Source organism: Phyllobates terribilis, unplaced genomic scaffold (assembly GCF_046119375.1).
Source record: "Phyllobates terribilis strain yellow unplaced genomic scaffold, ASM4611937v1 Scaffold_4__5_contigs__length_816908805, whole genome shotgun sequence".
Lineage (NCBI taxonomy): Eukaryota > Metazoa > Chordata > Amphibia > Anura > Dendrobatidae > Phyllobates > Phyllobates terribilis.
In genome coordinates this window covers 676229066-676256966 of record NW_027362764.1, presented here as the reverse complement: position 1 = coordinate 676256966, position 27901 = coordinate 676229066, and the positions used below count along the sequence as shown (strand labels likewise).

Below are 27901 nucleotides of genomic sequence, written 5' to 3'. Positions count from 1 at the left end.
AGTTGGGGATCCGTAGGGTGGCCGGGAGTTTTAATTTGTAGGCCACAGGGTTAATTTGCCTGAGGACTTCGAAGGGGCCGATGAATCGAGGACCCAACTTGTAGGAGGGTACTTTGAGCCGCACATGTTTGGATGAGAGCCAAACCTTGTCTCCCGGACGGAATTGGGGCAGATCCAGACGTCTCTTATCAGCATATCTCTTCATCCGCTCAGAGGAGAGAAGAAGAGCGGACCTGGTGCTCTCCCAAATAGTAGAAAATTCGCTGACAAGAGACTCCGCAGCAGGGTTGTCCACAGAAACGGAGACAGGAAGTGGAATCCGGGGATGTTGGCCACCGACTATAAAGAACAGGGATTTGGAAGAGGACTCGCTCTCATGGTTGTTATAAGAGAACTCGGCCCATGGTAGGAGATCCACCCAGTCCGAGTGGTGAGCATCAACGAAGTGCCGGAGGTAGCTGGACTAGATCTGATTGATCCGCTCCACTTGACCATTGGACTGAGGGTGGTAAGCGGAGGAGAAATCCAGGGTAATGTCCAGCAGCTTACATGTGGCTCTCCAGAAGCGAGAGGTGAACTGAACCCCACGATCCGACACGATGTGGAGGGGCAGACCATGGAGACGGAAGATGTGGCGGATAAAGTCTTTAGCCAGCTCTGGTGCAGACGGAAGACCAGGCAGGGGAATGAAGTGGGCCATCTTAGAAAAACGGTCAGCGACAACCCAAATGACAGTACAACCGGCAGAAACTGGAAGGTCGGTGATAAAGTCCATAGCGATGTGTTGCCAAGGAGCAGCAGGTACGGGAAGGGGCAGGAGATGGCCGGCAGGTAGATGTCGGGGAACTTTGTTACGGGCACAGGATGAACAGGCCGCGACGAAGTCAACCACGTCCTTACGCAGGGTAGGCCACCAGTAATGCCGGGTAATAAGTTGGAAGGTCTTCTTTTGGCCAGCATGGCCAGCTAGTTTAGAAGAATGTCCCCAGCGAAGAACCCTCTCCCGATCTGGCACAGCTACGAACGTCTTACCGGGTGGAAGACGAGTCAGATCCACGGGGGCCACATTCATCACCTTGGAGGAGTCGATGATGTGCGTAGGTTCCTCCTCTTGATCGGAGGACAGGAAGGACCGGGACAAGGCATCAGCTTTGACGTTCTTGTCCGCCGGACGGAAATGAAGAATGAAGTCGAAGCGGGCAAAAAACAACGACCACCGGGCCTGGCGAGGATTGAGTCTCTGGGCATTTTGGAGATATGCCAGGTTTTTGTGATCCGTGTAGATAATTACCGGGTAGAGAGCCCCTTCAAGCAGATAGCGCCACTCTCCCAGTGCCAATTTGATGGCTAGCAATTCCCAGTCTCCAATGGAGTAGTTGCGCTCCGACGAGGAGAAGATTTTGGAGAAGAAGCCGCACGTTACCATTCTCCCAGTAGAAGACTTCTGGGTGAGCACCGCTCCGGCTCTGGAAGAGGAGGCATCAACCTCCAGGTAGAATTGTTTATTACAGTCCGGACGGTGCAGGATGGGAGCAGAGGCGAAGGCTTTCTTTAGGGAAAGGAAGGCCTCCTCGGCTTCAGGCGACCATGTTCTGGGGTTAGCCCCCTTACGGGTAAGTGCAGACATGGGAGCAGTCCGAGACGAGAAGTGTGGGATGAAAAGACGATAATAATTAGCGAAGCCCAGGAATCGCTGTATCGCCTTCAAACCTTCAGGACGAGGCCATTTTAGAACGGAAGAGAGCTTCTCGGGATCCATTTGCAGACCTGTTTGGGAGATGACATAGCCCAAGAACGGAAGGGAGGTCTGATCGAAGAGGCACTTCTCGTATTTGGCGTAAAGGTGGTTCTGCCGAAGCCTAAGCAGGACCTGACGAACATCCCTCCGGTGTGTGGGGAGATCCGGAGAGAAGACTAAGATATCGTCCAGGTATACCACTACGCAGGAGTACAGGAGGTCACGGAAGATGTCGTTGACTAGTTCCTGAAAGACCGCGGGAGCATTACAGAGACCGAAGGGCATCACAAGGTACTCGTAGTGACCGTCCCGGGTATTGAATGCCGTCTTCCACTCGTCTCCTTGATGGATACGGACCAGATTATACGCTCCTCGTAGATCCAGCTTGGAGAAGATCCTGGCGCCCTTGAGACGGTCAAACAATTCGGAGATGAGTGGCAGGGGATATTTGTTTTTTACCGTGATGAGATTGAGTCCTCTGTAGTCAATACAGGGACGTAGCGAGCCGTCTTTCTTTTTGACAAAGAAGAATCCGACTCCTGCCGGGGAGGTAGATTTTCGGATAAATCCCCTAGCCAGATTCTCTTCAATGTACTCAGACATGGCTCGGGTCTCGGCTGCAGACAACGGGTAGATACGCCCACGGGGAGGAGTGGTGCCAGGTACCAGGTCGATCGGGCAATCGTATGGCCTATGGGGTGGCAACGTCTCAGCTTCCTTCTTACCGAAGACGTCCGCATAGGGCCAGTAGGGAGCCGGGAGACCAGGTAAGTTAGCTGGAGTAGGCTGAGGGCGAAGTGGACGGACCGGGACCAGGCAGGTCCTATGGCAATCAGGACCCCATCGGAGTACTTCACCGGACCGCCAGTTCAATACGGGTTCATGTGTCTGGAGCCAAGGTAGACCTAGCAACAGGGAGTGAGAAAGTCCGGACAGCACATGGAATGAGATCTCCTCAGAGTGCAGCATTCCCACCTGCAGGGTTATGGGTTCGGTGACGAGCAGGATGGTCTCCGAGAGAAGTCTTCCATCCACGGAGGCGGCTGACAATGGTTCAGCCAGGGACTTGGTGGGAATATGGTATCTCTCTACCAGAGACTGGGAGATGAGGTTTCCAGCAGCTCCAGAATCCAGATGGGCGAGTTCAAAGAGACGGTTTTCTCCCCAAGCAATAGAGACCGGTAAGGTCAGAGACGGAGAGGGCTTACTTTTGTCTAGGACGACCTCTCTGAGTGGTCCTAGACACTGGCGTTTCCCGGCTTTTCCGGGCAGGAACGGATGAAGTGCTTCATACTGCCACAATAGAAACAGCTTCCCTCGGCTCGGCGAGATTCTTGGAGAGAACCGACCATCTTGGTCTGGTCGACCTGCATAGGCTCAGGAGAGTGTAGCTGAGGAGAGATGGAGGGAGTGACGGGTTTCTGAAAAGTAGGAGCTAGACGTGGAAACCTCCTCTCACGGGTGACCTCTTTGGCACGCTCCTGGAACCGCAGGTCAATCCGGGTGGCAAGAGTTATTAGGTCATCGAGAGTGGTAGGAATATCCCGACCGGCAAGTTCATCTTTTATATGGCCGGACAGACCCTCCCAGAAGACGGAAAAAAGAGCGTCATTATCCCAGGCCAGCTCCGAGGCAAGGGTACGGAACCGTATGGCATATTGGCCCACGGTGAGACTTCCCTGACGGAGGCGTAGCAGAGATCATGCGGATGAGGTCTTCTGTCCGGGTTCGTCGAAGACTTTCCGGAAAGCCGTGAGAAAGGCAGGCAAGTCGGACACCAGGGGGTCTCCTCTCTCCCATAGAGGATTTAGCCAGGCCAGGGCCTCTCCGGTGAGATGGGTCAAGATGAAGGCAATTTTGGCCCTGTCGGAGTTAAACTGGTGAGACAGGAGTTCAAAGTGCAGGGTGCACTGATTTATGAAGCCCCGAGCCTGGGCGGAGTCGCCTCCGAAACGAGGAGGTGCAGAAAGCCGGGGTCCGGGGTAGGATACCATGTTATTAGTGGGCAGTGGAGCTGCCGGATTGCGAGTCATGGCACTGGCGGTGGTTGCAGGCAGAGCAGTCAGAGTGTCCAGGCGAGAATTGACATTCCGCAGGTGACCCAGGATGGACTCCTGTTGGGACCTCTGACGGGACAGTTCATGACACAGGTCCGAGAGCGAGGGATCTTGGGGGCCACCGGGTTCCATGGCCCGAGCAAACTGTAACGGGTCTGGGAGGCGGAACCTCTGGGCTACTATACAAGGGGGCGGTCCTTGTAAGGGAGCGGGTGGCGACCAGGCAGGCAGTCACAGCAGGTGACCGGACAGTCTCCAGGTAGGCTAGCAGACAGGTAGCAGATGTGCGCTCCCAGGTGAGCGGGCAAGCTGGTCCATAGACAGACTGACAAGAGTTGGAAGGCAGACCGTCGGACCTCAGGCAAGCAGGCAGGTAGTTGATGTGCGCTCCCAGGTGAGCGGGCAAGCTGGTCCTTAGACAGACTGACAGGAGTAGTAAGGCAGACCGTCGGACCTCAGGCTAGCAGGCATGTAGCAGGATATCAGGCAGGAATTAGACAGCAGACTGGCAGGAATCTGGCAGGTATCTGGCAGGTAACTGGCAACGGGACCTGAGGGCTGAAGCAGAGTAGTGAACAGTGCTACAACATTGCTCGGGCACCTCCATTTTGGAGGAGGTGCCTTTTATATGGGAGGTCCTCCGGCAATTGGCCGGGGACCCCTTAGGACGGCGCGCGTGGTCCCTTTAAGAGAGGGGGAGCGCGCGCGCGCGCCCTAAGCACACTGCCGGGGAAGGAGCGCGTGCCGGAAGCAGCGGGGAGAGCAGCGCTGGAGGACGCCGCGCCAGGAGCGGGGAGGTGAGAGGGACGGCGTCTCTGCCTAGAACGGGGCAGAGACGCCGATGCTACACTGGGGCACTGCGACGGACATAAGGTCTCAAAAATCCACTGTGTCCTCCAGGCGGAAAGGCAGCATTTCTGTAGCCAACAGCTTGCAGATGGTGAAATTCAACCTCTTAGCTTTCTCATGGCTAGGAGGAAATCGTCTTTTACTTGTCCACATCTGAGGGACCGAGAGCTGGCTGTTGTGCTTTGACGGGGTTGAGTAGGGTGTCCCTGGCAAACTGCCGGTCTGTGAGGAAGATGCAGGCGGACATGTTAGGTTGCCTTGATCCAAAGGTGGTGCTCTCGATGTCAGAGAGCTCTCAACACCAGCAGGTGTTTCCACTTCCCAATGAACTGACGACCTGCCAATCACACTGGCTGTTGCAGGTAAAGAGGTGGCAGGTCTGCGTCCAAAAACATGTGTGACTGCTGTCCCCCCAGTCACAGAGGATGAAGAGGCCGTGAATGCAAAAGATGGGGCAGACGGTGGTTGGCCCAGCCTGCTAGGCCGCATTGTAGCACAGTGAGCTTCCCACTGCAACTTATGCTTCATATCCATGTGACGGTACATGCATGAAGTACTCAAACTATGGATTTTTTGGCCTCTACTTAGCTTTTGGTGACAAATATTACAGATAACACGAGTTGGGTCATCCTTATCGATCTGAATAAATGCCCAGGCTATGCAAGGCTTGGAGCCCATGCGACCTGAAGAGCCACTACGACTTGTGGTCAGAGGCGGAGTAGTGGTTGAGGATGCAGTTGTTGACGTGCTTCCAGTACTCCGTCTCTGTCCAGGAAGGCGCAACCTAACCTCGTCGTCAATAGCATCTCTGACGCCCCGCTGCGCTTGGTATCACAGATCCTAGAAGAGTGTATTGATGGAATCCTCCACAAGAGGCCCCCATAAACATTCACACATCTCCACCTTCCACCTCAGACCAGCAGAGGGAGCCCGTTAGGGATATAAATAGGGAAGGTGGAGCTAGGCAGTTCAGTTCCTCTGAAGAGTTCCTGCAGTAGAGAAGCCTAAGAGAGGTCAGTCTGCAGTGGAGCTCAGTCTAGTCTAGAGAACTCAGTTAATAGTTCAGCAGTGGAGCACGAGGCTCCTGCTAGCTAGATTCAGGGAGCCCAGATAGAGCTTAAGGTGTGCCGGCGTCATAAGATCGGTGAAGCGCGGCAAGCTGCCGTTAGTGTGTATAGCCTATTGAGGGCCCGAGTAGGCCGAAGGCGAGTGGCGAGTTAGTACATAAGGGGCAGAGGAGCTTAACCAGCTCACCCCGAAGCATTTACCGGACACCGGATCCGAGCTTACCGGGATCTCTATGACCCAGTAAGGCATAACCGGAATCCCTGGAGAACTACAAGTCCCAGGATTGCTAAGGTGCTGATACGTAACAGAGCCAGGAGACGCTTAGGCCCCGCATACTGGGAGCGTGAACTTCAAGAGAAGGCCCTACCACAAGGTCAGCCAGCGCAGGACAGAGACAAAGTTAGGCCTAGCTCCAGGCAGGTCAGAAACTTACTGCGCAAAGGCAAGAAACAGGAGGCCCTACACCCGCTCATTGGGGATGATCCTGATATGCACCCTTCACCCTACAGTGCTCCAGGATGTGCCTGAATTTCCTCCAGTAAAAGGTACTGAAGTGACTACCGTGTCCGTTTCCGTTCTTGCTCTGACCCAGCTGGGTCTCGCCTGTCCTGCATTCCCCCTTCATACGCTGCCCTGAGACCTAGCTCCACCTGTGGGGAGCTATACCATCGAGCTGCCTTATCACGGGCCTCAGTGGACTGCTGCAGCGCTGGTGCTTATCACCAGATACCACAGGTGGTGTCACAAACTCTTATAAAATTAACAATTATCCACCCTTTTAAAGAGTGACCCCAGGGTACGGGCCAGGGAGCCGACCACCGCGACATCCCAAAGGCCAGGCAAAGGCCCGGGTGACCTCATCGACTGGCTGACTGTGGGTTGACAGTAAGTGGGATCTCCAACCTTGTCATCATCACCCTGTGTGTTATCACACCCGTCGTCCTCAAAGCCAACCTCTTCCTGCCCTGACCGAAAAGTCAAGTTGTCGCTCCAATCAGGTATTTGAGTCTCATCATCATCTTCATCATTGTCTCCACCAACAGGAGTTACAGTTTGGGAACGAGGGTCTACATTATGCTCAGAACCTTCTTCATCTGGTCCTGGATCCGACTTATAAAGATTCTGGGCATCAGTGCAGATCATTTCCTCGTCTGGATTAACAGAAGCTCTGGAGCAGACCTCCGTTTCCCAGGCTATAGTATGAGTAAACAGCTGTGCAGACTCAACCATCTGTGTTACCCCATACTCAGACGGGCAGCTGGAGACTTGGGAGCTGTGAGGAAGCAAGTGCGATTGGGGTGACACCTCTGAGGACTGGAGTATTTGTGATGTTGAAGTTGAGGTGGAGGAGAGCCCACTTGAAGGAGCACTTGATATCCGCTGAAGCACCTGCTGTTTTTGTGCCTCATCTGGAATTTGTAGCGATGGGCGTGTCCGTAACAAAGGGATCGCATCACATTGTCCACGAAAAGAAGTCGACATGTTAGTTTGGCTGGAAGATGGTCTTTCTTCTGCAGATGTTACTCCCCCCCCACCGCGGGGGGCTCCACCCACCAGCGGACAGGCACCAGTATTAGGAGAGGGGGGCTGGCCGTCAGGGTCCACCGCGGCTCTGGCACAAACCCGGCGACACGGAGGTGGCACGGGCAGGAGCGGACTGGCCATGACGGCTTCTCACTTTTTGGATTTTAGAAGGGCATGACATGCCTATATCTGTGTCTCCCCCTCCTTTTACTCCTCCACCTCTTTTATTTTCGCATGACTATATGTACTTGTCACTTTTCCATGTGTTAGTTATGTCTTCTGAGCAGTTTGTCAGCTTTTGGACACCTTTGAAGGTGTTTTCTATGTGTTTCTATGTGTTTTTGTTTGCTTGCCATTGGTTTTAACGGTGTTCGAAGGTGTTCGACGAACAGTTCGGCGAACACACGGGTGTTCGACGAACCGAACTGAACTCGAACACTACGGGGGTGGCTCAACACTAGTTGTGTCTACAAGACCTTTTAAGGAAGCCAGCAAAAAAATTGAAGAGAAGGGAAAGCACAAAAGGACCTGGTCTTGCTGAACAGTGGAAAGGGCATCCGGCAGCCAGACTTCAAGGTAGGAAAGCAGCAAGTGAGAGGTTTGTCTCTGCCTACGGCCACACAACACTGAACACGCTTGATCTCATCTGATCTTGGAAGATAAGCAGGGTTGGGCCTGGTTAGTACTTGGATGGGAGACTGCCTGGGAATACCAGGTGCTGTAGGCTTTTGCTTTTTCCTTCCTTCCACCAGCAGGGGGCACTCTCCTCTATGCCTTTTTTCCATTCCCTTTCACAAGTGCACACATTCATTCTCTTTTCTTTTTTTCATTTGCTTTCTCTCTTGCGCTATTTCATCTCTGCAAAATACCAGCATCCTTCTGATCACCGTGGGCCTCCAGCATTGTTGCTTCTTTACTTTTAATACTAGGCTCCTTTTCACCAGGACCAGCGTCTCCCGGGTGGCTGGAGGCAACAACCGGTAACCCCAAGCAGAAGACCTTTGCAGGCAACACGACCCTGCCCCCTGAAGAGCAGCTCAAAGTCACTGGCAACCATCTCACCCTCTTCCTTCATTCACCCCTGGACGTCTCGCTCCGCCCCCAAGTTACGGGTCAAGCTTGCTCTTTCTGTCACATTACCGCGATGAAGGGTTTAGCCTGCAGGAGACCCTGCGACGAGACATTTTTGAAGACACCTGATGCGGCGGGTGAATCACTGCTAAACAAACCACACCTGTAGGGACGGCACAGCCTTAGCATGGACCATTCGGAGCCCGCCCCGTCACGGCCAGATTGCTCGCCATCAAGCGATCCTGAGAAAAGCTGGCCGGGCGATGGATGGAGCAACGTCTACTGGCCATGCCACCTTGGATACTACCGATCTCTTCTGATTTCGGAAGCAAAGCAGTGCTGGGCTCAGACAGTACTTGGATGGGAGACCTCCTGGGAACACCGGGTGCTGTAGACCATTTTGATGACGTTTTGCCCTACTGGCCAACTCGGCTAGCACGGAACGGTGCCTTGCCGGACACCGACCTTAAGTAACTTAGATGATGGAGGCCCCAAGGCCTCTGAGCCAGTTGGCAGCTAAGTACGCTACCCCGCCGCCATTCACGCAGACCTGACACCGAGCTCCTTTGCACAGCTAGGAGTTCTTATTGACTCCGCAGCTCGCCGTGTTGAAATGATGGCGTTAAAAGCACCCGGGGCCGTGAAGGGGCCAAGCTTTCAGAAGGTGCCCAGGGAAGGTTTTGGATGCCGGCCGCCTAGCGAGGGCCAGCAGAAGTAACATGTATCTCTGCAAAGAAGCTTGTGTAACCAAGCCAGACGGCTGACAAAGAGCTAACCTCAGGGCAAGGAAGGTGTTGAAGGAATTGGGGAGGGGGGGGGTGATTCCTGCTAGGGCCCTGAAATCATAAAACAGGCAGGAGAGTCTGATGCATGGTGACGGAGAGGTTGTAGGGGCAGATAGGGGGTGTTGTCACGTGCGAGCACGTGTGCATGCTGGCTTGTGTGTGAGAGTGCGCTTCCTAGGTGTGGCGCGCTGCAGACAGTCAAAGGGATTGTTCCCTTTCATTAAAAGTTAATCCCCGGCTGCAGGCTATTAGAAAGCAACTAACCGCGCTGTACTCACCCTACCCGGGTCTACCGGTGAGTCTCGCCTCTGCTCCCTGCCTGTGGCATTGGCCGTGAAGCTGACGCTCCGTCGACAGCGCTGCAGCCGATCAGTGAGCTCAGCGGCTCTGAGTGGGGCGTTGTGTCTACAAGACCTTTTAAGGAAGCCAGCAAAAAAATTGAAGAGAAGGGAAAGCACAAAAGGACCTGGTCTTGCTGAGCACTGGAAAGGGCAGCCGGCAGCCAGACGTCAAAGTAGAAAAGCAGCAAGTGAGAGGCTTGTCTCTGCCTACGGCCACACCACCCTGAACACGCTTGCTCTCATCTGATTTCGGAAGCTAAGCAGGGTTGGGCCTGGTTAGTACGTGGATGGGAGACCACTTGGGAATACCAGGTGCTGTAGGCTTTTGCTTTTTCCTTCCTTCCACCAGCAGGGGGCACTCTCTTCTATGCCTTTTTTCCATTCCCTTTCACAAGTGCACACATTCATTCTCTTTTCTTTTTTTCATTTGCTTTCTCTCTTGCACTATTTCATCTCTGCAAAATACCATCATCCTTCTGATCACCGTGGGCCTCCAGCATTGTTGCTTCTTTACTTTTAATACTAGGCTCCTTTTCAGCAGGACCAGCGTCTCCCGCGTGGCTGGATGCAACCACCGGTAACCCCAAGCAGAAGACCTTTGCAGGCAACACGACCCTCCCCCCTGAAGAGCAGCTCAAAGTCACTGGCAACCATCTCACCCTCTTCCTTCATTCACCACTGGACGTCTCGCTCCGCCCCCAAGTTACGGGTCCAGCTTGCTCTTTCTGTCACATTACCGCGATGAAGGGTTTAGCCTGCAGGAGACCCTGCGCCGAGACATTTTTGAAGACACCTGATGTGGCGGGTGAATCACTGCTAAACAAACCACACCTGTAGGGACGGCACAGACTTTGCATGGACCCTTCGGAGCCCGCCCCGTCATAGCCAGATTGCTGGCTTTTATGCACACGCCCGGACTGACTGGCGTGTGCGGGAGTAGTGGTTCCACTGGACCATGAACCGGAGAGTGCCTGGAGGGGCGTGACTAAGTATCTGGCCGATCCGACCAAGGTGGCACGATGGCATACGACGCCAGGGCACCAAGGAGAAACCGGGCAGAGGGACCAGGTGCTACTCCAGGTCAAACTCCGGACACGGAGGTTGACCCACAAAGGGATTACTGGAACAGGCAGGTTAGGTTGGCACAGACTGGTGGATATAAGCGAACACGGCAGGTATGCAGACGGGTGGATACAGGCAAGTATGCAGGCGGGGAGGTACTGGCTGAAAGGACGGGCTGGAGCACAGAGAGGACAAGACCCAGTACAGACTGGGTCACAGATACAGAACCGCAGATGCGGTAGCCAAACACAGCAGAGAGGGAAAACCCGAAGCGGTGGGCAAGAGCAGAGCAGGACGGGACTGGCGGAGCAGCGAGCGCAAGCAGAGCAGGACAGGACTGCCGGAGCAGCGAGCAGATGCAGAGCAGGACGGGACTGCCGGAGCAGCGAGCAGAAGCAGAGCAGGACAGGACTGCCGGAGCAGCGAGCAGATGCAGAGCTGAAACCGCAGAAGCGGCAAGCAAGGTAAGAGCAGAGTGGAAACCGCAAGAGCGGCAAGCTAAGCAGGAGCAGAGCGGAAACCGCAGAGCGGTAAACAAGGCAGGAGCAGAGCGGAAACCGCAGAGCGGTAAACAAGGCAGGAGCAGAGCGGAAACCGCAGAACGGCTAAGTAGGCAGGAGCAGAGCGGAAACCGCAGAGCGGCAAACAAGGCAGGAGCAGAGCAGAAACCGCAGAGCGGCAAACAAGGCAGGAGCAGAGCAGAAACCGCAGGAGCGGCAAGCAAGGCAAGAGCAGGGCAGAAACCGCAAGAGAGGCAAGCTAAGCAGGAGCAGAGCGGAAACCGCAGAGCGGTAAACAAGGCAGGAGCAGAGCGGAAACCGCAGAGCGGTAAACAAGGCAGGAGCAGAGCGGAAACCGCAGAGCGGTAAACAAGGCAGGAGCAGAGCGGAAACCACAGAGCAGTAAACAAGGCAGGAGCAGAGCGGAAACCGCAGAGCGGAAAACAAAGCAGAGCAGGGGGGACAGGGCTCTGTTCACACGGAACAGACAGGAAGAGAAAGGCAGAGCCAGATACCCACAGGGTACTTGCAGTGAAGTAGCGAGTGGACCACAAACTCACAAACGTGAGTACAGAGACAACAAGCAGGAGTTAGGTACGAGTTCAGACTCTGCAGAAAAAGGAAGGGAACGGACATAGAGGCAAAACAGGTAAAGGATAGGAGAGAGTTCAGACTGGAACTGAGTGTACGGAGGAGACCGACACTGCAGCGGGATACAGGAGCGGGTCTGGGAATACGGCCCCCAGAGAGGCGGGACGAACAGGCAAGGAGCGTGTTCAGACAGGACAGACAAGATACAGGAGCGGGTCTAGGTAATCGGCCCCTAGAAGGCGGGAGGAACAGGCTACGAGCGTGTTCAGACAGGACTGGAAATACAGCCTCCAGGAGAGGCAGCAGGCAAGAGTACACAGACAGGACTCAGTTCAGACACGGGAACTGATACCGCAAGGCAGGAGACATAGACAGGACTCAGTTCAGACACGGGAACTGATACCGCAAGGCAGGAGACATAGACAGGACTCAGTTCAGACACGGGAACTGATACCGCAAGGCAGGAGACAAAGAACGGGACCTGGCACCTTCAGAGTGCAAGCAGACACTGAATGAAACACTATGCTCAGGCAGGGATAGATGGGAGCAGCTGAGCTATATACCAGGTGACAGACAGCAATAGGCTGAGGATGCACAAGGGGTGTGACCCACAGCAGGTACAAAAAGCAGGAAGTGATCGAGCGCCGCCCTTAAGCAGCAGAAACAGACACAAACAGACAGCATGGAGGGAAGCCAGAGAGACATTCTGGACAGGAGATCAAGTGCGCGCTCTTGCACAGTGGGAGATGGACCACTATGCAAGGACTCCGCCAGGTATGTTACAGTACCCCCCCCTTACGCCCCCTCTTCTTCAGGCCTGCCAGAATCTCCTGCAGGGAATTTGAGGGCCAATTCTTCCCTTCGAAGAGATCACTTCCACTGTCCACCGGAAAAACTGGTCTCCTCTGGGTAGCTAGGATGCTACCTCCCATCCAGCCACCCTTAGCAACAGACGAAATGGGTGAGGTACCAGGAACAGCACACAAGTAAGTCTCACTCCACATACTTTCAGATGGCATCCCAGAGGGTACAGGAGACAACTGGAAGTCCTCCACTGGGTTGGAGGGGGACAGAGACTTGGGGGTAATCTCTGCTTCGAGGTACATCTTGTCAAGCTCACAGGAAGAAATAGACGGGTTATCAGGTACAGGATGAGGAAAAGTCACTGCCTCTTTGTTATCTGGTTTTACCCCGGAGGATTCAGGAAACAACTGGAGGTCCTCCGCCGGGTCAGAAGAGTGCAGAGGCTCAGAGAAAACATCTGCTTCAGAGTACACAAGGTCGAACTCACTGGACGAAGCAGGCGAGGTATCGGGTACCGAGTATAGGAAAGTCTCTGTCCATTCACCACCAGGTGGCACCCCGAAGGGTTCTGGAGACAACTGGCGGTCCTCCGCCTGGTCAGAGGGGTGTAGAGACTCACGGGTAACCTCTGCTTCAGAGTACACTAGGTCGGACTCACTGGACGAAGCAAGCGAGGTATCAGATCAAGGATATAGGAAAGTCTCTGTCCATTCACCACCAGGTGGCACCCCGAATGGTTCTGGAGACAACTGGAGGTCCTCCGCCTGGTCAGAGGGGTGTAGAGACTCATGGTTAACCTCTGCTTCGGAGTACACTAGGTTGGACTCACTGGACGAAGCGAGCGAGGTATCAGGTACAGAGTATAGGAGAGTCTCTGTCCTTTCGCTACCAGGTAGCACCCCGAAGGGTTCAGGAGACAACTGGAGGTCCTCCGCCTGGTCGGAGGGGTGTAGAGACTCGGGGGTAACTACCACTTTGGGGTACCCATTGTCAGGCTCACAGGATGAAGCGGACAAAGTATCGAGTACCGGGTGTAGAGAAGTCTCTCTCCATTTGTCATCGAGTGGTATCCCGGAGGATTCAGGAGGCAACAGGTGGTCCTCCACCAGGTAGTAGAGGTGCACAGACTCTGAGGTAACCACAGCTTTGGAGCATCCTTGGACATGCACACCGGTTAAAGTGGGTGAAGCATCTGATGCCGGGTGCAGGAAGTTCTCCTGTGTGGAGTCTGGATGGGCAGAAGTCTCTTCGGGCAGGAGAACTGGTGCACTACCCACGCACATTACCCGTTGGGGCTTCTCCGGGATACAGGGAGATGAAGCTTCAGTAGGGACTTCAAGGTTGGGGTCAGGAGGTCTCAGGGAGGACAGACCCTGGCGTGACGGCTTGCCTCTACGTCTAGCACGTCTGGACTGCCTCTTGAGGTTGGGAGAAGTATTCCGGAAAGCGTAGTCACCCTGTGAGGATACTGGGTGGGCAGTAGTCTCATTGGACTGGAGGACTATTGCGCTACCGACACACATTACCCGTCGGGGCTGCTCCGGGATATTGGGAAGTGAAGCTTCAGCAGGGGCTTCAGGGTTAGGGTCCTCGAAGACCACACGAAAGGCCACCAGGAAGGCCTGCAGGTCAAGGACGACAGGATCCCATGCTTCCCATAAGGGGGGTGACCCATTTCAAGGCATCACCCGCTAGGTAGTCAATCATAAAGGCCACTTTAGCCCAATCGGAAGGAAAATAGAGAGGGTAGGCCTTAAAGTGTAGCATGCATTGCTCCACAAATGCACGACACTGTCTTGGATCCCCATAGTAACGTGGCGGATCCGCAGGAACGAGATCTGATAGATCCATCTGGACGGTGCGTAATTCGCCTGGAACTCAGCTAAGGGAAAAAAAAATGTATCTATTTATTTTTAATGCATGTATTCACTAGAAAACGTCTCAGAGAGCGAAGGCCGTGGGGCTCAACGGGAACCATGGCCTGAGCATGCTGTTATGCACACGCCCGGACTGACTGGCGTGTGCGGGAGTAGTTGTTCCACTGGACCATGAACCGGAGAGTGCCTGGAGGGGCGTGACTAAGTATCTGGCCGATCCGACCAAGGTGGCACGACGGCATACGACGCCAGTGCACCAAGGAGAAACCGGGCAGAGGGACCAGGTGCTACTCCAGGTCAAACTCCGGACACGGGGGTTGACCCACACAGGGATTACTGGAACAGGCAGGTTAGGCTGGCACAGACTGGTGGATATAAGCGAACACGGCAGGTATGCAGACGGGTGGATACAGGCGAGTATGCAGGCGGGGAGGTACTGGCCGAAAGGACGGGCTGGAGCACAGAGAGGACAAGACCCAGTACAGACTGGGTCACAGAAACAGAACCGCAGATGCGGTAGCCAAACACAGCAGAGAGGGAATGCCCGAAGCGGTGGGCAAGAGAAGAGCAGGACGGGACTGCCGGAGCAGTGAGCACAAGCAGAGCAGGACAGGACTGCCGGAGCAGCGAGCAGATGCAGAGCAGGACGGGACTGCCGGAGGAGCGAACAGAAGCATAGCAGGACAGGACTGCCGGAGCAGCGAGCAGATGCAGAGCAGAAACCGGAGGAGCGGCAAGCAAGGCAAGAGCAGAGTGGAAACCGCAAGAGCGGCAAGCTAAGCAGGAGCAGAGCGGAAACCGCAGAGCGGTAAACAAGGCAGGAGCAGAGCGGAAACCGCAGAGCGGTAAACAAGGCAGGAGCAGAGCGGAAACTGCAGAGCGGTAAACAAGGCAGGAGCAGAGCGGAAACCGCAGAGCGGCTAAGTAGGCAGGAGCAGAGCGGAAACCGCAGAGCGGCAAACAAGGCAGGAGCAGAGCGGAAACCGCAGAGCGGTAAAGAAGGCAGGAGCAGAGCGGAAACCGCAGAGCGGCTAAGTAGGCAGGAGCAGAGCGGAAACCGCAGAGCGGCTAAGTAGGCAGGAGCAGAGCGGAAACCGCAGAGCGGCAAACAAGGCAGGAGCAGAGCAGAAACCGCAGGAGCGGCAAGCAAGGAAAGAGCAGGGCAGAAACCGCAAGAGCGGCAAGCTAAGCAGGAGCAGAGCAGAAACCGCAGAGCGGTAAACAAGGCAGGAGCAGAGCGGAAACCGCAGAGCGGTAAACAAGGAAGGAGCAGAGCGGAAACCGCAGAGCGGTAAACAAGGCAGGAGCAGAGCAGAAACCGCAGAGCGGAAAACAAAGCAGAGCAGGGGGGACAGGGCTCTGTTCACACGGAACAGACAGGAAGAGAAAGGCAGAGCCAGATACCCACAGGGTACTTGCAGTGAAGTAGCGAGTGGACCACAAACTCACAAACGTGAGTACAGAGACAACAAGCAGGAGTTAGGTACGAGTTCAGACTCTGCAGAAAAAGGAAGGGAACGGACATAGAGGCAAAACAGGTAAAGGATAGGAGAGAGTTCAGACTGGAACTGAGTGTACGGAGGAGACCGACACTGCAGCGGGATACAGGAGCGGGTCTGGGAATATGGCCCCCAGAGAGGCGGGACGAACAGGCAAGGAGCGTGTTCAGACAGGACAGACAAGATACAGGAGCGGGTCTAGGTAATCGGCCCCTAGAAGGCGGGAGGAACAGGCTAGGAGCGTGTTCAGACAGGACTGGAAATACAGCCTCCAGGAGAGGCAGCAGGCAAGAGTACACAGACAGGACTCAGTTCAGACACGGGAACTGATACCGCAAGGCAGGAGACATAGACAGGACTCAGTTCAGACACGGGAATTGATACCGCAAGGCAGGAGACAAAGACAGGACTCAGTTCAGACACGGGAACTGATACCGCAAGGCAGGAGACATAAACAGGACTCAGTTCAGACACGGGAACTGATACCGCAAGGCAGGAGACAAAGAACGGGACCTGGCACCTTCAGAGTGCAACCACACACTGAATGAAACACTATGCTCAGGCAGGGATAGATGGGAGCAGCTGAGCTATATACCAGGTGACAGACAGCAATAGGCTGAGGACGCACAAGGGGTGTGACCCACAGCAGGTACAAAAAGCAGGAAGTGATCGGGCGCCGCCCTTAAGCAGCAGAAACAGACACAAACAGACAGCATGGAGGGAAGCCAGAGAGACATTCTGGACAGGAGATCAAGTGCGCGCTCTTGCACAGTGGGAGATGGACCACTATGCAAGGACGCCGCCAGGTATGTTACACTCGCCACCAAGCGATCCTGAGAAAGGCTGGCCAGGCGATGGATTAAGCAGCGTCTACTGGCAATACCACCTTGGATACGCCCATTCTCGTCTGATCTCGGAAGCAAAGCAGGGCTGGGCTCAGACAGTACTTGGATGGGAGACCTTCTGGGAACACCAGGTGCTGTAGACTATTTTTGTGACGTTTTGCCCTACTGCCCAGCTCGGCTAGCATGGAACGGCGCCTTGCCGGACACCGACCTTAAGTAACTTAGATGATGGATGCCCCAAGGCCTCTGAGCCAGTTGGCAGCTAAGTACGCTACACCGCTGCCTTCACGCACGCCTGACACCGAGCTCCTTGCCACGGCTAGGAGTGCTTATTGACTCCGCAGCTCGCCGTGTGGAAATGATGGCGTTAAAAGCACCCGGGGCCGTGAAGGGGCCAGGCTTTCAGCAGGTGCCCATGGAAGGTTTTGGATGCCGGCCGTCTAGCGAGGGCCAGCAGAAGTAACAAGTTTCTCTGCAAAGAAGCTTGTGTAACCAAGCCAAACGGCTGACAAAGAGCTAACCTCAATGCAAGGAAGTCAAGGAAGGTGCGGAAGGAATTGGGGAAGGGGGGGGGTGATTCCTGCTAGGGCCCTGAAATCATAAAACAGGCAGAAAAGTCTGACGCATGGTGACGGAGAGGTTGTAGGGGCAGATAGGGGGTGTTGTCACGTGCGAGCACGTGTGTATGCTGGCTTGTGTGTGAGAGTGCGCTTCCTAGGTGTGGCGCGCTGCAGACAGTCAAAGGGATTGTTCCCTTTCATTAAAAGTTAATCCCCGGCTGCAGGCTATTAGAAAGCAACTAACAGCACTCTACTCACCCTACCCGGGTCTACCGGTGAGTCTCGCCTCTGCTCCAGGCCTGTGGCATTGGCCGTGAAGCTGACGTTCCGTCGACAGCGCTGCAGCCGATCAGTGAGCTCAGCGGCTCTGAGTGGGGCGTTGTGTCTACAAGACCTTTTAAGGAAGCCAGCAAAAAAATTGAAGAGAAGGGAAAGCACAAAAGGACCTGGTCTTGCTGAGCACTGGAAAGGGCAGCCGGCAGCCAGACGTCAAAGTAGAAAAGCAGCAAGTGAGAAACCTGTCTCTGCCTACGGCCTCACCACCCCGAACATGCCTGATCTTGTCTGATCTCAGAAGCTAAGTAGGGTTGGGCCTGGTTAGTATTTGGATGGGAGATGGCCTGGGAATACCAGGTGCTGTAGGCTTTTGCTTTTTCCTTCCTTCCACCAGCAGGGGGCACTCTCTTCTATGCCTTTTTTCCATTCCCTTTCACAAGTGCACACATTCATTCTCTTTTCTTTTTTTCATTTGCTTTCTCTCTTGCGCTATTTCATCTCTGCAAAATACCAGCATCCTTCTGATCACCGTGGGCCTCCAGCATTGTTGCTTCTTTACTTTTAATACTAGGCTCCTTTTCACCAGGACCAGCGTCTCCCGCGTGGCTGGAGGCAACCACCGGTAACCCCAAGCAGAAGACCTTTGCAGGCAACACGACCCTCCCCCCTGAAGAGCAGCTCAAAGTCACTGGCAACCATCTCACCCTCTTCCTTCATTCACCCCTGGACGTCTCGCTCCGCCCCTAAGTTACGGGTCCAGCTTGCTCTTTCTGTCACATTACCGCGATGAAGGGTTTAGCCTGCAGGAGACCCTGCGCCGAGACATTTTTGAAGACACCTGATGCGGCGGGTGAATCACTGCTAAACAAACCACACCTGTAGGGACGGCACAGCCTTTGCATGGACCCTTCGGAGCCCGCCCCGTCACGGCCAGATTGCTCGCCATCAAGCGATCCTGAGAAAGGCATGCCAGGCGATGGATGGAGCAGCGTCTACTGGCCATACCACCTTGGATACGCCCGATCTCATCTGATAATATCACAGCGTACCATAGAAATCAGTAATATCCATCTAATTATTATCAAAATATTAAAATAAATTATGTTTGGAATAATAAACAATAATAGATAATAATTCATTATCAATCAAGTTCTCCATATGATAGAACATTTTTATGTCATAGGTGTAATTACCTTTTCCAACCCATAGGTGTCAGTGTATTTTGAAAAAACAAGTTTTTATATCTTTATTAAACCAATAATATCAAAGAATGTATACTCCTGAACCAAAATGAATAAATATATGAATGTATGAATGAATGAATGAATGAATAAATGAATGAATGAATTGTTGTGTTTACTCAAAAAATGTAAACATTTTTTTCCTTAGCAATATATATTTAATGAAGCAATACTCTTGTATTAGACATTACTTTATTAAATATTAATGTGTTTTCTCAATTGAGATATTGAACTCAAATAAAATCAAATGAGAATTAAAAAATGAAAAAATAGAAAAATAAGAAGTATAAAGTAAGAATAAAATTTTAAAAATGAAAAATAAAATTAAGAGTAAAAATAAGAATAAAAATAAAAATAAGGCCTTTAAATTTTAATGACAAATGCAGAGTAATTATATTCTCCATAAAAAATACCCTTATATCTCCATTATCTGGATGATTTCATATTTGTCATAACCTTGTACCACCAAAAAATATTAAATTATGCAACTTTGCATGTAATACCCTTCTTAATTATACCATAGTACCTTATTATTATTTCTTCTTTATTAAAATGTGTGGAAAATAAGTATTGATCAAAAGTGATTATGTAATCAGGATCAAAAACACATTTTCCCCCTTAATACCAAAAATATTATTTTATAAAATTTATGTATATATCAGAACCAAATTAAAAATAATTATTCTTCTAGAAATATATACATATATATATTTCTATATTTCTTTAATAATTATTATTTCTTGATTTAACTAATAGTGGATAAGGGCAACCACACATCAAAATGGTTTACAAAGCAAATTTATATTTGGAATAATTTTCCACATGATAATATTCTTGAATAACTATAATATTATTTTTAATGGTTACCTAAATAGGTACACACCTCTCTTTAGTCAAATCTATGCTACTCATCGATATGAAATTTATGCACAATATTTCTAGAAGAATAATTATTTTTAATTTGGTTCTGATATATACATAAATTTTATAAAATAATATTTTTGGTATTAAGGGGGAAAATGTGTTTTTGATCCTGATTACATAATCACTTTTGATCAATACTTATTTTCCACACATTTTAATAAAGAAGAAATAATAATAAGGTACTATGGTATAATTAAGAAGGGTATTACATGCAAAGTTGCATAATTTAATATTTTTTGGTGGTACAAGGTTATGACAAATATGAAATCATCCAGATAATGGAGATATAAGGGTATTTTTTATGGAGAATATAATTACTCTGCATTTGTCATTAAAATTTAAAGGCCTTATTTTTATTTTTATTCTTATTTTTACTCTAAATTTTATTTTTCATTTTTAAAATTTTATTCTTACTTTATACTTCTTATTTTTCTATTTTTTCATTTTTTAATTCTCATTTGATTTTATTTGAGTTCAATATCTCAATTGAGAAAACACATTAATATTTAATAAAGCAATGTCTAATACAAGAGTATTGCTTCATTAAATATATATTGCTAAGGAAAAAAATGTTTACATTTTCTGAGTAAACACAACAATTCATTCATTCATTTATTCATTCATTCATTCATTCATTCATGCATACATTCATATATTTATTCATTTTGGTTCAGGAGTATACATTCTTTGATATTATTGGTTTAATAAAGATATAAAAACTTGTTTTTTCAAAATACACTGACACCTATGGGTTGGAAAAGGTAATTACACCTATGACATAAAAATGTTCTATCATATGGAGAACTTGATTGATAATGAATTATTATCTATTATTGTTTATTATTCCAAACATAATTTATTTTAATATTTTGATAATAATTAGATGGATATTACTGATTGCTATGGTACGCTGTGATATTATCAGATGAGATCGGGCATATCCAAGGTGGTATGGCCAGTAGAAGCTGCTGGATCCATCGCCCGGCCAGCCTTTCTCAGGATCGCTTGGTGGCGAGCTATCTGGCCGTGACGGGGTGGGCTCCGAAGGGTCCATGCAAAGGCTGTGCCGTCCCTACAGGTGTGGTTTGTTTACCAGTGATTCACCCGCCGCATCAGGTGCCTTCAAAAATGGCTCGGCGCAGGGTCTCCTGCAGGCTAAACCCTTCATCGCGGTAATGTGACAGAAAGAGCAAGCTGGACCCGTAACTTGGGGGCGGAGCGAGACGTCCAGGGGTGAATGAAGGAAGAGGGTGAGATGGTTGTCAGTGACTTTGAGCTGCTCTTCAGGGGAGAGGGTCGTGTTGCCTGCAAAGGTCTTCTGCTTGGGGTTACCGGTGGTTGCCTCCAGCCACGCGGGAGACGCTGGAACTGGTGAAAAGGAGCCTAGTATTAAAAGTAAAGAAGCAACAATGCTGGAGGCCCACGGTGATCAGAAGGATGCTGGTATTTTGCAGAGATGAAATAGCGCAAGAGAGAAAGCAAATGAAAAAAATAAAAGAGAATGAATGTGTGCACTTGTGAAAGGGAATGGAAAAAAGGCATAGAAGAGAGTGCCCCCTGCTGGTGGAAGGAAGGAAAAAGCAAAAGCCTACAGCATCTGGTATTCCCAGGTGGTCTCCCATCCAAGTACTAACCAAGCCCAACCCTGCTTAACTTTTGAGATCAGACGAGATTGGGCGTGTTCAGGGTGGTGTGGCCGTAGGCAGAGACTAGTCTCTCACTTGCTGCTTTTCTACTTTGACGTCTGGCTGCCGGCTGCCCTTTCCAGTGCTCAGCAAGACCAGGTCATTTTGTGCTTTCCCTTCTCTTCAATTTTCTTGCTGGCTTCCATAAAAGGTCTTGTAGACACAACGCCCCACTCAGAGCCGCTGAGCTCACTGATCGGCTGCAGCGCTGTCGACGGAACGTCAGCTTCACGGCCAATGCCACAGGCCGGGAGCAGAGGCGAGACTCACCGGTAGACCCGGGTAGGGTGAGTAGAGCGCGGTTAGTTGATTTCTAATAGGCTGCAGCTGGGGATTAACTTTTAATGAAAGGGAACAATCCCTTTGACTGTCTGCAGCGCGCCACACCTAGGAAGCGCACTCTCACACACAAGCCAGCATGCACACGTGCTCGCACGTGACAACACCCCCTATCTACCCCTACAACCTCTCCGTCACCATGCGTCAGACTCTCCTGCCTGTTTTATGATTTCAGGGCCCTAGCAGGAATCACCCCCCCCTCCCCAATTCCTTCCTTGCCTTCATAGAATCATAGAATCATTGAATCATAGAATGGTAGAGTTGGAAGGGACCTCCTGGGTCATCTGGTCCAACCCCCTGCTCAAAGCAGGATTCACTAGATCATCTCAGACAGATGTCTGTCCAGCCTCTGTTTGAAGACGTCCATTGAAGGGGAACTCACCACCTCTCGTGGCAGCCTGTTCCACTCATTAATCACCCTAACTGTCAAAAAGTTTTTTCTAATATCTAATCTGTGTCTCCTCCCATTTAGTTTCATCCCATTGCTTCTAGTCTTTCCTTGTGCAAATGAGAATAAAGATCATCCTTCTACAATGTGACAGTCCTTGACATATTTGTAGACAGCTATTAAGTCTCCTCTCAGTCTTCTTTTTTGCAAGCTAAACATTCCTAAATCCTGCAACCGTTCCTCATAGGACATGGTTTGCAGACCAGTCACCATTCTGGTCGCTCTTCTCTGAACTTGCTCCAGTTTGTCTATGTATTTTTTAAAATGTGGTGCCCAAAACTGTACACAGTATTCCAGATGAGGTCTGACCAAAGAGGAGTAAAGACCGATAATGACTTCACGTGATCTAGACTGTATGCTTCTGTTAATACATCCCAGAATTGTATTTGCCTTTTTTGCTGCTGCATCACACTGTTGACTCATGTTCAGTCTATGATCTATTAGTATACCTAAGTCTTTTTCACATGTCCTGTTGCTTAGCTCTATTCCTCCCATTCTGTATATGCTTTTTTCATTTTTATTGCCCAGATGTAGTACTTTGCATTTTTCCCTGTTAAAAACCATTCTGTTGGTTGCTGCCCACTGCTCCAGTTTATTTAGGTCTTTTTGAATCCTCTCTCTCTCTTCTCTAGTATTAGCTATCCCTCCTAGCTTTGTGTCATCAGCAAATTTAATCAGTTTACCCTCAATTCCTTCATCTAAATCATTGATAAAGATGTTGAACAATACAGGTCCCAGGACGGAGCCCTGTGGTACCCCACTTGAGACATTCATCCAGCTGGATGTGAAGCCATTTACAACCACCCTTTGAGTCCGATCACTAAGCCAGTTATGAATCCACCTAACAGTTGCCTGGTCCATTGCATACTTGGTCATTTTTTCAATAAGGATGGTGTGAGATACTTTGTCAAATGCTTTGCTGAAGTCAAGATATACTATATCTACAGCATTTCCCTGATCCACCCAGTCAGTGATTCTGTCATAGAAGGAAATTAAGTTAGTCTGACATGACTTGTTAGTTACAAACCCATGCTGACTCTGGTTAATCACTTCATTCTTATCCATGTACTTACATACATGTTGTTTAATAATTTGTTCAAAGATCTTTCCTGGTATAGAAGTCAGACTCACCGACCTATAGTTCCCTGGGTCCACCTTCTTCCCCTTTTTGAAGATTGGAACAACATTTCCTCTTCTCCAGTCTTCTGGGACTTCTCCTGTTCTCCAAGAATTTTCAAAGATTATGGAGAATGGTTCTAAAATTTCTTCTACGATCTCCTTCAGTACTCTGGGGTGTAATTCATCTGGACCTGGAGACTTGAACTCATTTATGTTAGCTAAATATTCCCTCACAATCTTTCTGTTTACAGATAATTTGGATTCCTCTATTCCTTTAAAAGGACAGTGAAGATCAGCTGATGTTACATTTTCTTTCTGAGAGAAAACAGATGCAAAATAGGAATTAAAAAGTTCGGCCTTCTCAACATCCTCTCTTACCATTTCTCCATTTTCATCCTGTAAAAATCCTATAGCATCTTTGACTTTTCTTTTACTTTTGACATACCCCCAAAATCCTTTTTTATTGCTTTTGACATCTCTTGCAAACCTTAATTCATTGTCAGCTTTAGCTAACCTGATACGTGACCTGCAGGATCTGCAGACTGCATTATAATATTCTTTAGATATGCCTCCCTCTTTCCATTTAATAAACATTTATTTCTTTCTTTTTAGCATGTGTTTAAGGTCTGTGTTCATCCATCCTGGTTTCCTTAAATGCTTCCCATTCTTCCTACTTTTCGGGATTGTTAACGATTGTGCTTTGAGAATCTCATTTTTAAAAATTTCCCATCCTTCCTGGACATTTTTGTCCTTAAGGACATCCAGCCATTGGATCCTTCCTATTCTCTTTCTGAGTCTCTTAAAATCTGTCTTTCTAAAATCTAACCTTGAAGTTTGAGTCTTCACATGTCTTCCTCCTCTAGTTATCCAAAATTCTATAATAGCATGATCGCTGCCTCCTAGGGTCCCAGCCACCTTTACCTCCTCAACCATTTCCTCCCTGTTTATAAGGATTAGATCCAAAGTAGCAGATCCCCTTGTTTTCTCCCCTACCTTTTGGAAGATAAAGTTGTCAGCAAGAGAGGATAAGAATTTGCTTGACCTGTTAGTTTTACTTGAGAGAGATTCCCAACAAATGTCTGGATAGTTGAAATCTCCCATGACCACTACGTCATATTTTTGGAGAACTTGGTCATTTGATACATAAAGAGTTCATCCATATCTTCAGCTTGCCCAGGTGGCCTGTAGTAAATGCCTACAATGGTGTCCTTTTCGTTGTTCTCTCCTTGTATTCTTACCCAAACAGTTTCCACAGAACTCCCATTCTCTGAAGCTTCAATCTCTGTGCAGATATACACTTTTCTAACATACAATGCAACACCTCCTCCTCGTTTATCAAGTCTGTTTCTTGCAAATAAGTTGTATCCTTTTAGCCTTTTATTCCAATCATGTGTATCGTCCCACCAAGTTTCAGTGATTCCAATGACATCATATTCCTTTTCCTGCATTAGTAGTTCCAATTCTCCTTGTTTGTTGCCCATGCTTTGTGCATTTGTATAAAAACATTTTAGTTTGTGATTGGTTTCTCTTCCTCCCATATTTTTATTATTTAAATTGTTTTGTCTTTGTTCTTCCTTTCCACTTCCAGTAGCAGAGATCTCAATAGTATTTGTCAGCTGTATGGCTTTTTCTGGCCTTTTGCTTCCCTTCCCACATTGTTCTAGTTTAAAGCTCTTCTGATGAGTGTAGCAAGGCGACTTCCAAATACATGTTTTCCAGTCTTCGTAAGGTGCACCCCATCTCTAGCAAGTAGTCCATCGTATAGGTAATTCATTCCGTGATCCAGAAATCCAAATCCTTGTTGACGGCACCATCGACGTAGCCAGTTGTTCACCTGTAAAATCTTATTCCACCTCATTGTTCCATGGCCATCCACTGGGAGGATGGATGAGAAGACCACCTGCGCTCCCAATTCTTTCACTTTCTTGCCTAAGTCTTCAAAGTCACTGTAGATGGTTTCCAGGTCCTTTCTTGCGGTGTCATTTGTCCCCACATGTATTAGCAGGAATGGGTAGTGATCTGTAGGTCTGAAGAGTCTTGATATCCTGTCAGACACATCTTTAATTTTTGCTCCTGGAAGACAGCACATTTCTCTTGAGGTTATGTCTGGTCTGCAGATAGCGGCCTCTGTTCCTCTTAACAGGGAATCCCGCATGACCACCACTCTCCGTTTTTTCTTCACAACATTCTTCTTTCTCCATCCAGGAGGATTCTGAGGGCTTACAAGGTTATTCATTGCTGGCAAAGTCTTATTTTGCTGTATTTCTTCATGGTTCTCCTGCGTGAGAGCCTGGTACTGGTTCCTGAGCAGTATGGGTGCTGACTGCCTCTCGATCCTCCTGCTTCTGTGGTTCACATGCTTCCATTCCTCTGTTTCGTCAGGTGCAGTTCGAATTTCTTCTCTTTCTGAATCATGAAGAGATAATTCTGCTCTGTCTAAGAACTCTTCACCTTCCTTAATGATTTTCAAGGTAGTTAACCTCTCTTCTAGATTTCGCAACTTTTCCTCCAACAGGGACACAAGCTTGCATTTCTGGCATGTGAAGTTTGGCTTTTCCACTGGCAAGTCTGTGAACATGTAGTAGGATATGCAGCTCACCAAATGGCTCCTGGACTCTTCCATGTTCTTATTGTTAATGTTCTGAAAACAGTGAAAAAAGCTTAAAAAAAAAGCTTCAAAATGCGCGCCCCTACCGACGCGCGGTTTACCGATGTCCTCAGCTCCAACAGCCAAAATCCAGTGTTCTTTGAGCTCGCGGAGACTCTTCGCTTACCCCAAAATGCAGTGGGAATATGCAAATTATCTCCTCAGGACTCCTCCCCTGGTTTACCGATGTCCTCTTTTCAGCTCCAACAGCCAAAATCCAGTGTTCTTTGATCTCACGGAGACTCTTCACTTACCCCAAAATGCAGTGGGAATATGCAAATTATCTCCTCAGGACTCCTCCCCTGGTTTACCGATGTCCTCTTTTCAGCTCCAACAGCCAAAATCCAGTGTTCTTTGATCTCACGGAGACTCTTCACTTACCCCAAAATGCAGTGGGAATATGCAAATTATCTCCTCAGGACTCCTCCCCTGGTTTACCGATGTCCTCTTTTCAGCTCCAACAGCCAAAATCCAGTGTTCTTTGAGCTCGCGGAGACTCTTCACTTACCCCAAAATGCAGTGGGAATATGCAAATTATCTCCTCAGGACTCCTCCCCTGGTTTTGTGCTTTCCCTTCTCTTCAATTTTTTTGCTGGCTTCCTTAAAAGGTCTTGTAGACAGAAGGCCCCACTCAGAGCCGCTGAGCTCACTGATCGGCTGCAGCGCTGTCGACGGAACGTCAGCTTCACGGCCAATGCCACAGGCCGGGAGCAGAGGCGAGACTCACCGGTAGACCCGGGTAGGGTGAGTAGAGCGCGTTTAGTTGCTTTCTAATAGCCTGCAGCCGGGGATTAACTTTTAATGAAAGGGAACAATCCCTTTGACTGTCTGCAGCGCGCCACACCTAGGAAGCGCACTCTCACACACAAGCCAGCATGCACACATGCTCGCACGTGACAACACCCCCTATCTGCCTCTACAACCTCTCCGTCACCATGCGTCAGACTCTCCTGCCTGTTTTATGATTTCAGGGCCCTAGCAGGAATCACCCCTCCTCCCCAATTCCTTCCGCTCCTTCCTTGCCTTCCTTGCACTGAGGTTAGCTCTTTGTCAGCCGTCTGGCTTGGTTACACAAGCTTCTTTACAGAGAAACATGTTACATCTGCTGGCACTCGCTAGGCGGCCGGCATCCAAAACCTTCCCTGGGCACCTGCTGAAAGCCTGGCCCCTTCACGGCCCCGGGTGCTTTTAACGCCATCATTTCCACACGGCGAGCTGCGGAGTCAATAAGCACTCCTAGCCGTGGCAAGGAGCTCGGTGTCAGGCCTGCGTGAAGGCGGCGGGGTAGCGTACTTAGCTGCCAACTGGCTCAGAGGCCTTGGGGCTTCCATCATCTAAGTTACTTAAGGTCGGTGTACGGCAAGGCGCCGTTCCATGCTAGCCGAGCTGGGCAGTAGGGCAAAACTTCATCAAAATGATCTACAGCACCCGGTGTTCCCAGGAGGTCTCCCATCCAAGTACTGTCTAAGCCCAGCCCTGCTTTGCTTCCGGGATCAGACGAGATAGGGCGTATCCAAGGTGGTATGGCCAGTAAACGCTGCTCGATCCATCGCCCGGCCAGCCTTTCTCAGGATCGCTTGGTGGCGAGCAATCTGGCCGTGACGGGGCGGGCTCCGAAGGGTCCATGCAAAGGCTGTGCCGTCCCTACAGGTGTGGTTTGTTTAGCAGTGATTCACCCGCCGCATCAGGTGTCTTCAAAAATGTCTCGGCACAGGGTCTCCTGCAGGCTAAACCCTTCATCGCGGTAATGTGACAGAAAGAGCAAGCTGGACCCGTAACTTGGGGGCGGAGCGAGACGTCCAGGGGTGAATGAAGGAAGAGGCTGAGATGGTTGCCAGTGACTTTGAGCTGCTCTTCAGGGGGGAGGGTCGTGTTGCCTGCAAAGATCTTCTGCTTGGGGTTACCGGTGGTTGCCTCCAGCCACGCGTGAGACGCTGGTCCTAGTATTAAAAGTAAAGAAGCAACAATGCTGGAGGCCCACGGTGATCAGAAGGATGCTGGTATTTTGCAGAGATGAAATAGCGCAAGAGCGAAAGCAAATGAAGAAAAGA

General features: G+C 50.1%; 1 non-coding gene and 6 pseudogenes across 1 annotated transcript; 5 read left to right on the top strand and 2 right to left on the bottom strand.

Annotated features, from left to right (window-relative positions):
• Positions 1-7844: 7844 nt before the first annotated feature.
• On the top strand, positions 7845-7963 carry LOC141267670 (5S ribosomal RNA; annotated as a pseudogene).
• Positions 7964-8584: 621 nt separating this feature from the next.
• Positions 8585-8704, top strand: LOC141269948 (5S ribosomal RNA; annotated as a pseudogene).
• Positions 8705-9638: 934 nt separating this feature from the next.
• Positions 9639-9757, top strand: LOC141267127 (5S ribosomal RNA). The gene has a single exon (XR_012321141.1). It is a non-coding gene; the product is annotated as a 5S ribosomal RNA (ribosomal RNA).
• Positions 9758-16634: 6877 nt separating this feature from the next.
• On the top strand, positions 16635-16754 carry LOC141269531 (5S ribosomal RNA; annotated as a pseudogene).
• A 943-nt stretch (positions 16755-17697) lies between these two features.
• On the top strand, positions 17698-17816 carry LOC141268922 (5S ribosomal RNA; annotated as a pseudogene).
• Positions 17817-21197: 3381 nt separating this feature from the next.
• On the bottom strand, positions 21198-21316 carry LOC141267286 (5S ribosomal RNA; annotated as a pseudogene).
• A 5950-nt stretch (positions 21317-27266) lies between these two features.
• Positions 27267-27386, bottom strand: LOC141269789 (5S ribosomal RNA; annotated as a pseudogene).
• Positions 27387-27901: the final 515 nt, after the last annotated feature.